Here is a 12,464-nt window from a genome sequence, read left to right as displayed (position 1 = left end):
TAATCCTCAATTAGGTTTTCAATTGGGAATGTAGTAAAGATAGGATTTGGGTAATTAATCCTTATCTTTAATTCCTTGCCAAGGGCAGGTGAGCTGTGGGCAGTTATCTTCAGCTGCTGAGACCTCCAGGGGTGTGAGCTACGAGTGGGAGCATTTGAGAAGCTTGCCCATTTATTGAGGGCAATCTTGTCTTTCTTGAATAAAAGTCCACGTGTTGCCTCTAAAATTTTTGGGATTATTTTAGGCTCCACAAATGCCCCCACACCTATTGTGCTGCATGCAGGAAAAGGATAGTAGGTGTAGGAATCCAAAGCTGCTTAGGCTTGTAGAATTGTTTCCCAATTTGACCTTGATCTTCTTTCTTGATTTGGAGATAAGCTTCTTCTAGGAAAAGGAAACCAATTGTCCCCCAATACCTATTTAAGTCTGCCTTAAGCAGGGATTAAATAAATTTGGAGAGCAATCTTTATTCCAACAAGGAAGAGAAGCCAGAGGAAATTTTTATTCCCCTTCCCCTAGCGTTCTTCTTTTCTTGCCTTTGAAAAGAGTCGTCTCTCATTGTTGTTCTTCTTCTCCGTGCCGCATTGAGGTAAGAAAAATTTAAATTTTCTTCTTCTTGAATTTTTTGGAAGCCTTGGGACTTGAAAAATTGGCTCGGTGAGGGCCGTGGATATGGGTGACACACGCAAGGAGCCATGGGGCTGCTTGGTGATGCAGCACGAGTTGGCTCGGCTTTGCCGAGGTGCTGGCGGTGCGAACTGGGCTTGGTGCGCGGCTGGCGTAGGCCAGGTGACACGGTGCTGGGCTTCGGGCCTACTTGAAATTGGTGGAGAGGAGGAGAGGCCGGCACGGGTCGGGCCTCATGTTGGCGTCTGCGATCTAGGTTGAGAGGCCTGAGTCTGCTTTGGCGTGCGCTGGGCACGGGAAAATGAAGGGAAAGAGGAGCGGGCTTCCCCCCATGTTGGGTTAGAATGGCTTGGGCTGTGGGCGTGAGAAAGAGCATGAGGGCCATGAGGCATGGCGGTGGGGCACTGGACTTGCGATCCTTTTTTTTTTTCACGAGCTGCCTTCTAAATATTTTTCCTTGTACCTTTTGCAGAGACTTTGAAATGTCTTCCTTCAACTACAAAAGTGACGAATATCCTCCACCTTTGTATCGTCAAGATGGGTTACTTCAAGGCTACACATGTCAAGATCAATTCCGACGAGCTATTTCGGGATTTTCTTGAGGCATAAAAGCATGCGATTTTGTTAGGGGTTAGCGTCAAGCGGGTGAAAGATGATAGTGGTTATGAACCATGCGACGAAGGTGCCTCTACTAGGAAAAGAGCTATCAAATTCCATCCGTACTACTTCGTGTTAGGATTTACTTTTCCCATACCGTGTCTTTTCCAAAAGGTGATCTGCTCTATGAAATGCGCGTCTGCTCAATGCTCCCCAAATGCAGTTTATGCGATTGTGGGATTCTCGAACTTGAGTAGGTTTTTTGATCTTAGCTTAACCATATATGAGTTTTAGTACTTCTTTGAGATCAGCCACAAGGAAGGTGTAGGGCAGCTGAGATCTCGCCATAGGCTCGCTCTTCAATGCTTTTAGCAAAGATGATCATGAGTGGATGAGAGACACCTTGGAGGTAAGCAAAGAGTACGAGTCTAACTCTTCTTGTGAGCTGCATGTCCCGACTACCTTTATCAGTGGTAAGTGAACTGCTTCATTCTTATCCTGCTTGAATTTTTGTTGAGCTGCTCCATGACTTCAATTTATTGATCATCTTTCTTACTTTGCGTAGATTCGAAGTTTGGCTCAACTCCAAATACTTTGACAAATATGAAGAAAGTGCATGTCGCATTGGGCATTCCTGTTGAGTACCGTGAGTGGCATTGGTTACTCAGCCCTCTTCGTCAGGAGAAATGTGGCCTACCTCTGAAAGAAGAGATAAAGCGGATAAAAGATGATGCGTTGGCTCGCCCGATCACTGCTGTAGAGCCTACTGCCAATGATGGTGGAAAGAAAAAGTCTTCCTTACCTATTTGTGATCATTTGCCTGAAAAGAAGCCAAATACTTCTTTTGCTGGTCATGGGAGCTCGTCTACTGTCGAGAAGTTTGTTATTGATCTAACTTCCCCTAAGGGGGCAAAGAAGACTGTTGAGCTTGAGCTTGGGAAACCGGCAGCTCCAAAGGTGACCGCATCCATTACTGAGAGACTTGCCTAACAAAAGGATTTGGTGACACCTCCGATGTCTGAGTTTGTATCGAAGCATCCATTGAGAGCTAAGTCTGGATCGGCTTCTGAAAGGCTTGTCGCTATGAAGAGCGGGAAGGTTGATTCTGCTGCTAAGGTGGCACCTAGACCTGTTTCTCTTTCTGCCATGACTGACTTGTCTGCTAAGAAGGGGAAATCTGCTTGCACGTGCAGTTGTGAGAAATCCACCGAGTCTGAAGCTAGAGAGTTTCCTGAATTTTATGCGCTGCTGAAAGCTGACTTGCTTGAGGAAGTCGATGCATGTGCCAAGTTTGTTGACAATGTTGGGAAAGTTGTCATCCGCTTAGACTTCTTTGCGAAGCATCCTACCTACTCGAGAAGGTTCTCCTTGATTGCTACAATGCATAAGACTTTAATCCTGGCAGCTGAGTCTATGTGTGTTGATCAGGATGCTATTAAGTGTGCTAAAGAGACCGAAGTGGCATTGGTGGCTCAGCTTCGCTTGGCTGTTTAAAAGATCGAGAAACTCGAATCTAAACTCGCCATTTTGAAAGGGTCTGATGTCTCTGCCCCCACTTCTTTGCAGCTGGAGATCGCTCATTAGGAGGTCACCCATTTCAATGCTAAGCTTAGTGTGACTCGGGCGATGTTGAAAGCTGCAGAGAAGGAAGTCAATCGTGTTTCTCCGATGGTCGAGGGCCTTGATCGTGTCAATTCAGAGCTATGATCTGCTTGATTTCCCAAGGAAAAAGAGCTTATCTTCATGCATGCTGAAGTGTCTCGTCTGAAGGAGGTTGCCAGTAAGCTTGAGTCCAAAGAGGTGGATCTGCAAGGTGCATTGTATGTTAGCAAGAACTTGAAAAATGAACTGGATGCGCTACAAGGTGCTCACACTGGGCTTGTTGAGGAGAATGTGCATCTGAGAATGAGAAAGTTGATCACGAAGTGGTGCTTGCTTCTTATCAGGCTGATTTTTACAAGCTTGGCTATGTAGACCATGTTTAGGGCAGGCCGTCAGATTATGAGTTTTTTTAGAAGGACTTCAAGACTTTTTCCATTTCTCCAGTTAATCTGCTTGATTTCTCGTTTGAGGTTGCCTTTGGTGGAGCAGCTGAGGGTCAGGCAGTCCAGGCAGGGGTGGCTGAGGATGAGCTGATGAAAGCTTTAGCTACTGGGAGCGATGCGACTGCTGAAGGCATGGTAGCCTAGGAACCAGTGGTTGTGCAGGTTGCCAATAAGTAGTTTTTTTTCTTAGACTTAAGAATTTTCTTATTTTCCTTTTTGTTTTGCTTTGCTTGAACTTTGTTGGCCTTCGAGCCAGTTTATCAATTTGCTAGAAATTTAATAAACAACTTTCCTTATTTTGCTTCATCTTTCTATTTCGCCATATTTCTTGCAAAACTTTATCCTAGGACGTTCGGCTGGGTGAGCTACCTCAATGAAGCAGCCAATCCCACGTCGTCACATAGGTTTTAGCTTTGTCTTCGGGACTTCGAGGGCTTTGCCTGCTTGAGGCGACTTGCAAAACTTTGCCTGCTTGATGGAGCAGTTCACTCGCGTGGTCACTTTAGGCTTCAATTTTGGCTTTGATGCTCATAGAGCTTTACCTGCAAGAGGAAAAAAATGATATTTCTAACTTATAGAGTCAGCGGTTGAACTCGTTGCCTCCGAAAGAAGCAGGCGAGTTCGCGTAGTTATTATAGCTGTGAATCTCGACCTTGGATAGCTTCGTGAGCTATAGCCCTTCCGGGGTGTATCGCGAAATTTTTAACATATAGGGCCAACAGTCGAACACGTACTTCGCGTAGAAAGCAGAGGAATTCACGTGGCTACTATGGTTGTATTCTGGCTTTCGAGTGGCTTCTTAAGCCTTGGCCCTCCTGGGCATATTACGAGATTTTTAACTTATAAAGCCGTTGACTGGACTTATGCTTCTTGTAGGAAATAGAGGAGGTCCATGTAGCTGCTATAGTTATGACACTCGACTTTAGTGGCTTCTTGAGCTTTGGCCCTCCCGGGGCATGTTACGAGATCTTTAACTTATAGAGTCGTTGGCCGGACTCATGCTTCTCGTAGGAAGCAGATGAGGTCCGCGTAGCTACTGTAGTTGTACCTCAACTTTGTCCCAACAAAACTTAAACCGTAAACTGTCAGTCGAAAGCGCTGTTGTTAAGTAAATAAATGAGTCCGTGTAGTCATAGCAGGTGTAAGTCTCGAATTATGGATTGCCTTAGGCTACTAACCGTTGAGTCATCGGCCGAGCGTCTTACTTACAGAAGCAGACGGCCCGCGTAACCACTTCAGGTGTCGTCCCTGGCTCTTAGAGGCATTTTAGGCGTAAAAATATAGGCAAAATCATGCCTCAGAGGCCATATCTTTCCGAGTTGTAACTTTGATTCCACATGTTGCATAACTAGTATTACAACACTTTAACACCAAGTCACTTCATGAAGATTTACACGTTGAGGGCAGACCATCTCATCACGTGAATTCTTACATGGGCAAGGATCCTGCACTTAACGTCTCATCAGGATAGAGACCCGGGATCCCACGGAATTGAATCTTTCAGTTGGCTAAGTTTATTCCAGGGAAAGAACTATCGTGGCTAATTCTAGGAGTCGTCCGACTCAGGTAGTCATTGTATTAAGGGGAAACTGAATAGTCATACCATACATCCACGTTTGGATATTCCAGATTAGTTCACCCTCTCGTATTGGAGAGCATACGCCATGTCTAAACGGGCAGAGGGCGTTTTTTGCTTATCACAGGGGTACACCATGTCTGCAGGGCAAATGACGTCTTCTGCTTGTCATAGGGGTGATTAGTTTATCCTCTCTCACTGGAGAGCTTACGCCATATTTGCAGGGCAGCGGGCGTCTTCTGCTTATCATAGGATTGATTAGTTTATCCTCTCTCGCTGGAAAGCTTACGCTATGTCTATAAGGCATCGGGTGTCTTTTGCATATCATAAGGTTGATTAGTTTATCCTTTCTCGCTAGAGGGCTTACACCATAACTACAGGGCAGCGGGTTCCTTCTGCTTGTCACAGGGTTGATTAGTTTATCCTCTTTCGTTGGAAAACTTACGCTATGTCTACAAGGCATTGGTCGTCTTCTGCTTGTCATAGGGTTGATTAATTTATCCTTTCTCGCTGGAAGGCTTACACCATATCTACATGGCAGCGGGCATCTTCTGCTTGTCACAGGGTTGGTCAGTTTGTTTATGCATTTAGCCTAGGCTTGTGAATAATTTCACTGTTTGTCGACTTCTTTGTCGCTCATAGTGGTAAGGGTGTAGCTGCCATTTCCTCCTACTAGGCTGATTTTGTATAGACCTTCCCAGATGGGAGCCATCTTTTTGAAGCCTTCCCGTCGGGAGGTTATGAAGGCTTTTCTGAGGACTAAGTCTCCTGGTTGGAACTGCCGAATTTTTACCCTCTTGTTGTAGCTAGAGATGAGTTGTTGCAGATAGGCCGTAATGTGGGTGATAACCTTCTCGCGCTCTTCCTCTGCCAGGTCTAAGTTGGTGGCCATTTCCTTCTGGTTCTGCTCGAAATTCGGCAGTACTATGCTGATGCTTGGCACCATGACGTTGGGATGAATGATCACCTCAGAACTGTACGTTATGGAGAATGGAGTTTCACCGATTTCTCATCTTTTGGTGGTGCGATATGCCCATAGAACATCGGGGATCTCATCTGGCCATTTGCCCTTCTTATCTAAGAGGCTATTTTTAAGGCAGTCGAGGATGGTCTTGTTGGACGCCTTGGCCTGCCTGTTACCCTATGGTTATCGGGGCGTAGACATATGCTGCTTAATGCCATACTTTTCGAAGAACTTCGCCAAGTCTTTGCCCACGAACTGTGGACCATTGTCGGTGACGATGGAGTGTGGGATGCCGAAGTGGCAGATGATGTTCTTCCATATGAAGCACTCTATGTTCGTCTAGGTGGTTGTAGTCATGGGTTCGTCTTCGACCCATTTTGTGAAGTAGTCGTTCGCTATGATCATCATGCTTCTACCCTCAGTAGCAGGTGACATTGGTCATACCAAGTTAATCGCCCACTTAATGAATGACCAATGACTCGTCTGCAGGTGGAGTTCACTGGCTGGTAGTGCGGGCACATGCTTAAAGTGTTAGCAGCTGTCGCACCTTTGTACATACTCTTTGGCGTCTTGATGCATGGTTGGCTAGTAATAGCCAACATTGAGAGCTTTTTGCGCTAGAGAGCGGCCTCCAGAGTGGTTTCCATAGACGCATTCGTGGATTGAGCTAAGAATCTTCAGGTCGTCGGGAGGCGATAAGTAGTGAAGATGTGGTCCTTAAAAGGATCTTCAAATGAGCATGTTGTTCCACACGTAGTAGCGTGCTGCCTTCATCTGGAGCTTCATGGACTCCAGTCTGTCCGCATAGAGTGTTCCATTGATTATGTAGTCGATGATGGGATCTTGCCAACTCGGGGTTGTGTGATCTGTGCCACCTTGACTGTTGGTTCCTCATCTATGCTTGGCTTTTCCAAGTATTCGACTGGGCTGGAGCGCCTAAGCTGATGGTCTAGTGCAGAGCCTAAGCTTGCTAGTGCGTTTGCGTGGACATTTTTTGCTTGTGGAACCTGAGTGAGTGTGTACTCCTAGAACGTCGTTAAACGTCGTTAGCTGCTCTCGTACCTTCTCGAGGTATCGGGCCATCCTTGTATTCTTTATTGCATACTCCTCTGAGGTTTAGTTGGTGATCAGCTGGGAATCGGAATAGATCACAAGCTTCTTCACCGCTAGGTTTTTCCCCAATCAAAGACCTACTCGTAGGGCTTCGTACTCTGCTTTATTGTTTGATGCCTTGAAGCTTAGTGTGATTGCCTGGTCAAGCATTGAACTGTCTGAGGTAGTGAGAACTAGGCTTACTCCTGATCCCTGGTAGTTGGATGATACGTCGATGTGCAAGCACCAAAAATCTCTTACAGGCGGGGTTGGTGCGACTACGGTATGCTCAATTGCCTCTGGGGCGTTTCTGGGCTGAGTTGTTACTTTCGTCAGAATGTTCGCTAGTTTTTGCCCCTTTAACGTTGTGCGTCTAGGCTGTGCGGAATATCACGTTATGATGATGACTACGTACGTTTGAAGGTACGAATTGAGCTTATAGATTGCAACAACTAGCGTCGAAATCAAAGTTTTGATTTTTGGGTATTTGGCTTCTGCATCGATGAGAGCTTTTAAATTGTGGAATACAAGTGATCGGGCCCCCAACTCTTCTCGTATGAGGGTATAGCTTATTGTTACTTCAGATACTGCCATATAAATGCATAAATCATCTGTTACATCCGGCTTGGATAGTAAATGAGGTAATGTCAGGTACTTCTTCAAGTTCTGTAATATTTTCTCGCATTTCATTATTCCCTTCGTCTCGCTATGCGTCTTAATTGTCTTGAAAAAAGCTTGCATTAGTTGGTAGGTCGCGAAAGGAATCGGTTGAGTGTAGCTTCTCGTCAGGTCAAACTTAGGATCTCCTTCAGTGTGGTGGGGGACTTCATATCCAGGATTGCTTAGATCTTATTTGGATGTGCATTCGACGTGGTCTGACCGTTGCTTAGGGTCAAAGAAGACGTGAAGACGTGCTCGGCGTCTTCTTCGGGTTTTCATCCTGATTCATCTGCCAGGGCATTATCGACTTTGACGCAATCTTCCTGACATGCCTACTGTAATTGCTATTTGGTGGAGGTAGAATCGTCTTTTTGCACTTTAGTTGTTACTGCTAGGGCAAAAGATTTCTACTTTGATTCCTTTAGAACTCGTACAATGTATCTTCTGAACATAGCCTGGTCGCCTTTGATCTCTCCTACTGCTCCTCCCGGGATGCGAAATCAGATTTTCTAGTATTCGATCGAGGTCACAGCTCCAATCTTCACTTGCCAAGTTTGGCCCAATATCTCGTTATAGGGACATAGGTCGTTGACGATCATGAAGGTCTGCGATGAGACAATCGGTGGGCTGGTTACGTTAAGTGTGATAATGCCAATGGTAGTTGAGGTAAGTCCGTTGAATCCAGTCAAGACCTTTGTTTTACGTTGGATCGTACTTTCCAAGCCCATCTTCTGGATGACTAACAATTGTAGGATGTTGACTGAGTTGCCGTTGTCCACCATGATTCTATCAACGATAGCGTGTGCCAATTGTACAAAAATCACTAGGGCATCATTGTGGGGAAAATCTACTCCCTCAGCGTCATGTTCGGTGAAGCCGACGATTGGTCCAGGTACAACATCTATGGCTTAAACCTGATTGACCAATCTTGCCTGTTGTATCTTCCTCTTCTTTGAGTTGTTGGTGGTCCCCAAATGTTCGAACTTGGCAAAGATTTCATTAATTTGGATTGTCTTGGTTGGGGGTTCGGCATCGACGTCTGCTTCTAGCCTTGGCCGGGCAGTTGGTCTGTCGACATACTGGTTGCATTTGCCTTCCTTCACGAGCTACTCAAGGTGCATTTTCATGTGGTGCAGTCATTAGTTGTGTGCCTAGGACCTCTGTGGAATGCACAGTATTTGGTCTGGTCCATCTTGGAAGTGTCACCCCTTATGGGTGACAATAGCTTGAACAATGGCTTGTCCTTGAGGTCACGAAGGATCTGGTTGATCGGGATTAAGAACTTGGTGTACGTTATAGGTAATGTGCCTCCTTTTGCTGGGGACCAGTTCCTGCGTCTGTTTCCTGTCTTGCTTTTGTTATTGAGCGGTCTATCGCTAGCCTTCTTCTGAGTCAGTTCTGCATCTTTACGCGGCTGCTCAAATGGCTTATGGGAGCCTTTTTCTTTATCCTAGAGGGACTGTTTTTCTGCCAAAGCATAAGAGTTTGCCAGGGACAGGTTTTCGCCCATAATCAATTCTCCGAAAAGTGAATGATATGCTGCGAGCCTCTTTTGGAAAGTTGAGCATGCAATGCTATCATTGCATCCGACAATCTTTGCCTTCTCCGCTTTGAATCTCTTGACGTAAGTGCGGAGTGACTCATTCGGGTATTTCTTCATGTTGAAGAGGTGGTCAGACTTCTTCTTGAACGAGCGGTAAGACCAATATTGCTTAGTGAAAACTAAGGAAAGTTCGCTGAAATTATGGATTAAACGTGGCGGCAGGGTGTGGAACCAGTCTTGCGCCTCGTCTTAAGGCGTCGTGGTAAATATCTTGCATATAAGAGCGTTATTGTTAGCGTAGAGGGTTATGGTGCTTCGGTAGTGCATCAAATGCCTGTCCGGATCTTCGTCTCCCCTGAACAAGGTGAAATGTGGTAGGTTGAACTTCCATGATGGCTCATTCTGCTTGATCTCGTCTGAAAATGGTGACTGCTCAGGTTGGCCACATCTCTACAGAGGGCATCGTCGGTAGTGTCAATGCGTTGGAATCCATGCAGTTGCTCTACTACAAGCATTTGTATTTCCTCCTGGATTTGCTCTTGGTGGGGTAGCAGAGCCTCCAGTTGCCCTCGGTGTTGACATGCCGGTCCATGTTGCTCTTCGGCATGTCCTACTCGTCTGTACCACAGTTGCAGCGCAAACGGTTCACCTTGTGCTGCTCGCCGTCACTCTGGGTTGTGGTTGCCAGTGGAACTTGAGCTGGACTGCTCACGTGCTCTTCTCGTAGGAGGATCTCCTTGTAGACCTAGCCTTGTGTGAACGCTTCTCTCAGAATGTCTCAAGTGCTCATCGAAGTGTGGACCTAACCTCGAATGCACATTGACTCGTGAGTCGAGTTGGAATAAACGCTTCTATGCGCACCTAGACGAGATAAGACATTTCCTCGAGGACCTAAACAAGAGTGTGCACTACCCAAACACACAATTTGTGGCAGGCTGAGCGACTTTTTGCCAGGATGTCGTTAGAATGAGTCACTTTCTTCCGCCCTTGTCTTGCTTTAGGACACCTCATTTGGGGCACGCTACATCTCGATATGCTCGAGGAGTTGGTTCACCAAGGTGGTCTGCTGCACGAGGGCGTTCATCAAATTGGCGACCTACTGGGGCAGGTGGTGCTCATAATTTGGATAGGAAGAGTCTGGAAAACGAGCATCTCTATGTGTGGTGGAAGTATAGTGGATTGCAGGTACAAAGCTTAAGCCCAAAGCGGGCATTCCTGCAAAAAAATGGGGTGTAAGTAACTAGAATTAATCGTGGGACCTGTGGTCAGAATCTGGATCACTGGAGGTGGCCTTGGAATGGATTGGGCCGCAGGCCGGGTCATTAGAGCGGGTCGTGGGGCACGTTGGACCTACATCTGCTTACCTTGGGCATGCATGGCCATTGGCCCTCTTGGCCATTGGGCTGCCATATCTTGGCCTGCTGGTTAGGTGGCTTGGGCTTGGACCTATTGAACTGCCTAACTGACAGCAATGGGCTTGCTATGCAGTTAGGCCTGTCGTTGCAATAAGTTGGGCCTCCTACACTGGGCCTGCTGTGGCAGCTACCAAGTTTTGGGCTTCCTGCCCATGGGCATGAAAATGGACTTGGGCCTCCTACCTAGGGTTTGGCTCGGTGCGGCGCTGTAAGGGCAGTGACGATGGGAGTGATGTCGTGGCCTGATGGCCTTGTCGTGGCTGCTGGGTCACGGTGGTGATGGTGGTGGCGCAACTCCGTGGCGGTGGGGCTTCTCCCGCCGTAGCGTTGAGCCTTGAGGACCCCTATCGTGGGGCTATGTCCTCGTCTCCACTCTCCGGTCCAAATCATTGCACGTATGGGGTTCCGTTCGTAGTAGTTTCTGAATTTCCTACCATTGTATAATTTCTCCAAGGATTGATCTAGAAACTTTTCTAAGAAAAATTAATTGATACGACGTGTGAGAAATTCAACGTAGCAGAAAATTCATGAAACTAATGCAAGAGGCATCTTTGAGTATTTTGAATCAGCTCTCAATGAAAGCCCCAATTTGTCTATGCAAATTTCCACCATCTTCAATCTTGAGGAAAATGCACCTGCAAAACAATCAACACCTTTGATCAGAGACCTAAGCCTCATGAGCCCACGATTGAAGACGTGTTTAGGGCTTTTTCCAGGGTTGCAAAAGCTCTGAAAATTTGATAGAATATGAGGTATTTATAGGGATAGGGCCGACCATAGTGTTTAATGGAGAGATATTCTCTAAATATTCCCAAGATATTAAATAGGAAATAATATCTTGAGATAATGGTGTAATTATTCCTAATTGATTTAAATTAGGATTACTTACTTGATTGAAGTCAATCTTCAATTGGGAATGTATTAAGGATATGATTTGGGTAATTAATCCTTATCTTTAATTCCTTGCCAAGGGTAGGTGAGCTGTGGGCAGTCATCTTCAGCTGCTGAGACCTCTAGGGGTATGAGTTGTGCGTGGGAGCATCTTAGAAGCACTCTTGAATAAAAGTGCACGTATCGCCTCTAAAATTTTTGAGATTATTTTAGGCTCCACAGTTGGCATTGTATATGAATGTATTATAATCTGTTTACATACCTGAAAAATATTATGTTTGAATTACGTCTCATTTGTGTTGCTTCATTAGGTATATAAAAATACTTAAAGGCTATGTGAGAAATAGTGCACATCCAGAAGGTTGCATGGCAAAATGTTATATAGCAAGCGAGCAGATGAAATTATATAATTGGTATATGAAGCAAAGTCAACAGAATCAAAATCAAGACTCTGAGAATGGTGTGATTCCTGAAGAGGGCTCAATTTTAGTGGGGAAACCAATTACAATCGATGATAAGACCCTAAAAAGTGCACATCGAAATATGCTATTTAACATATTTAGAGTAAGTTTTAGGAATCTCCTCCTAATATGTTTCTTGAATTTGGATTTTTGCTTTCTTTGTGAATAGTCCATAACATGAAAATTGCATTTTGTCTCTATTTTCATTGGGGTTGTAGTTAAATATATGTAGTAATGATTTTATACTAATAAAGCATTATATAAAACAATCACATCATCCTAATCCTATTTTTTTTTTTAGAATGCATGCACTTGCAGGAGTTAAAGCAATCAGATAGACGTACTCGAATTATCGAATAGATGTAGGCTTACTTATAAAAAAAAACATTCAGACCAATTTTCTGATTACTTGAAGGAAAATGTTAAACTTTGGTGTTTGGTTTAGTTCCAATTGAATTATGTTCTTGAATTTTTGTAAGGAATATGAATGGTTGCTTGTGCAACCTACAATCTAGAGAGCAATTTGGCTTTAAGGGGGGTGGGGATAGTGATTTGCTCCTGATAGTTTTCAAAACAGGGCATTCGTTTGAATT

The sequence above is a fragment of the Malus domestica genome, chromosome 03, assembly GCF_042453785.1.
Source record: "Malus domestica chromosome 03, GDT2T_hap1".
In the NCBI taxonomy this organism is placed as follows: Eukaryota; Viridiplantae; Streptophyta; class Magnoliopsida; order Rosales; family Rosaceae; genus Malus; species Malus domestica.
This window is presented reverse-complemented; position numbering follows the sequence as displayed.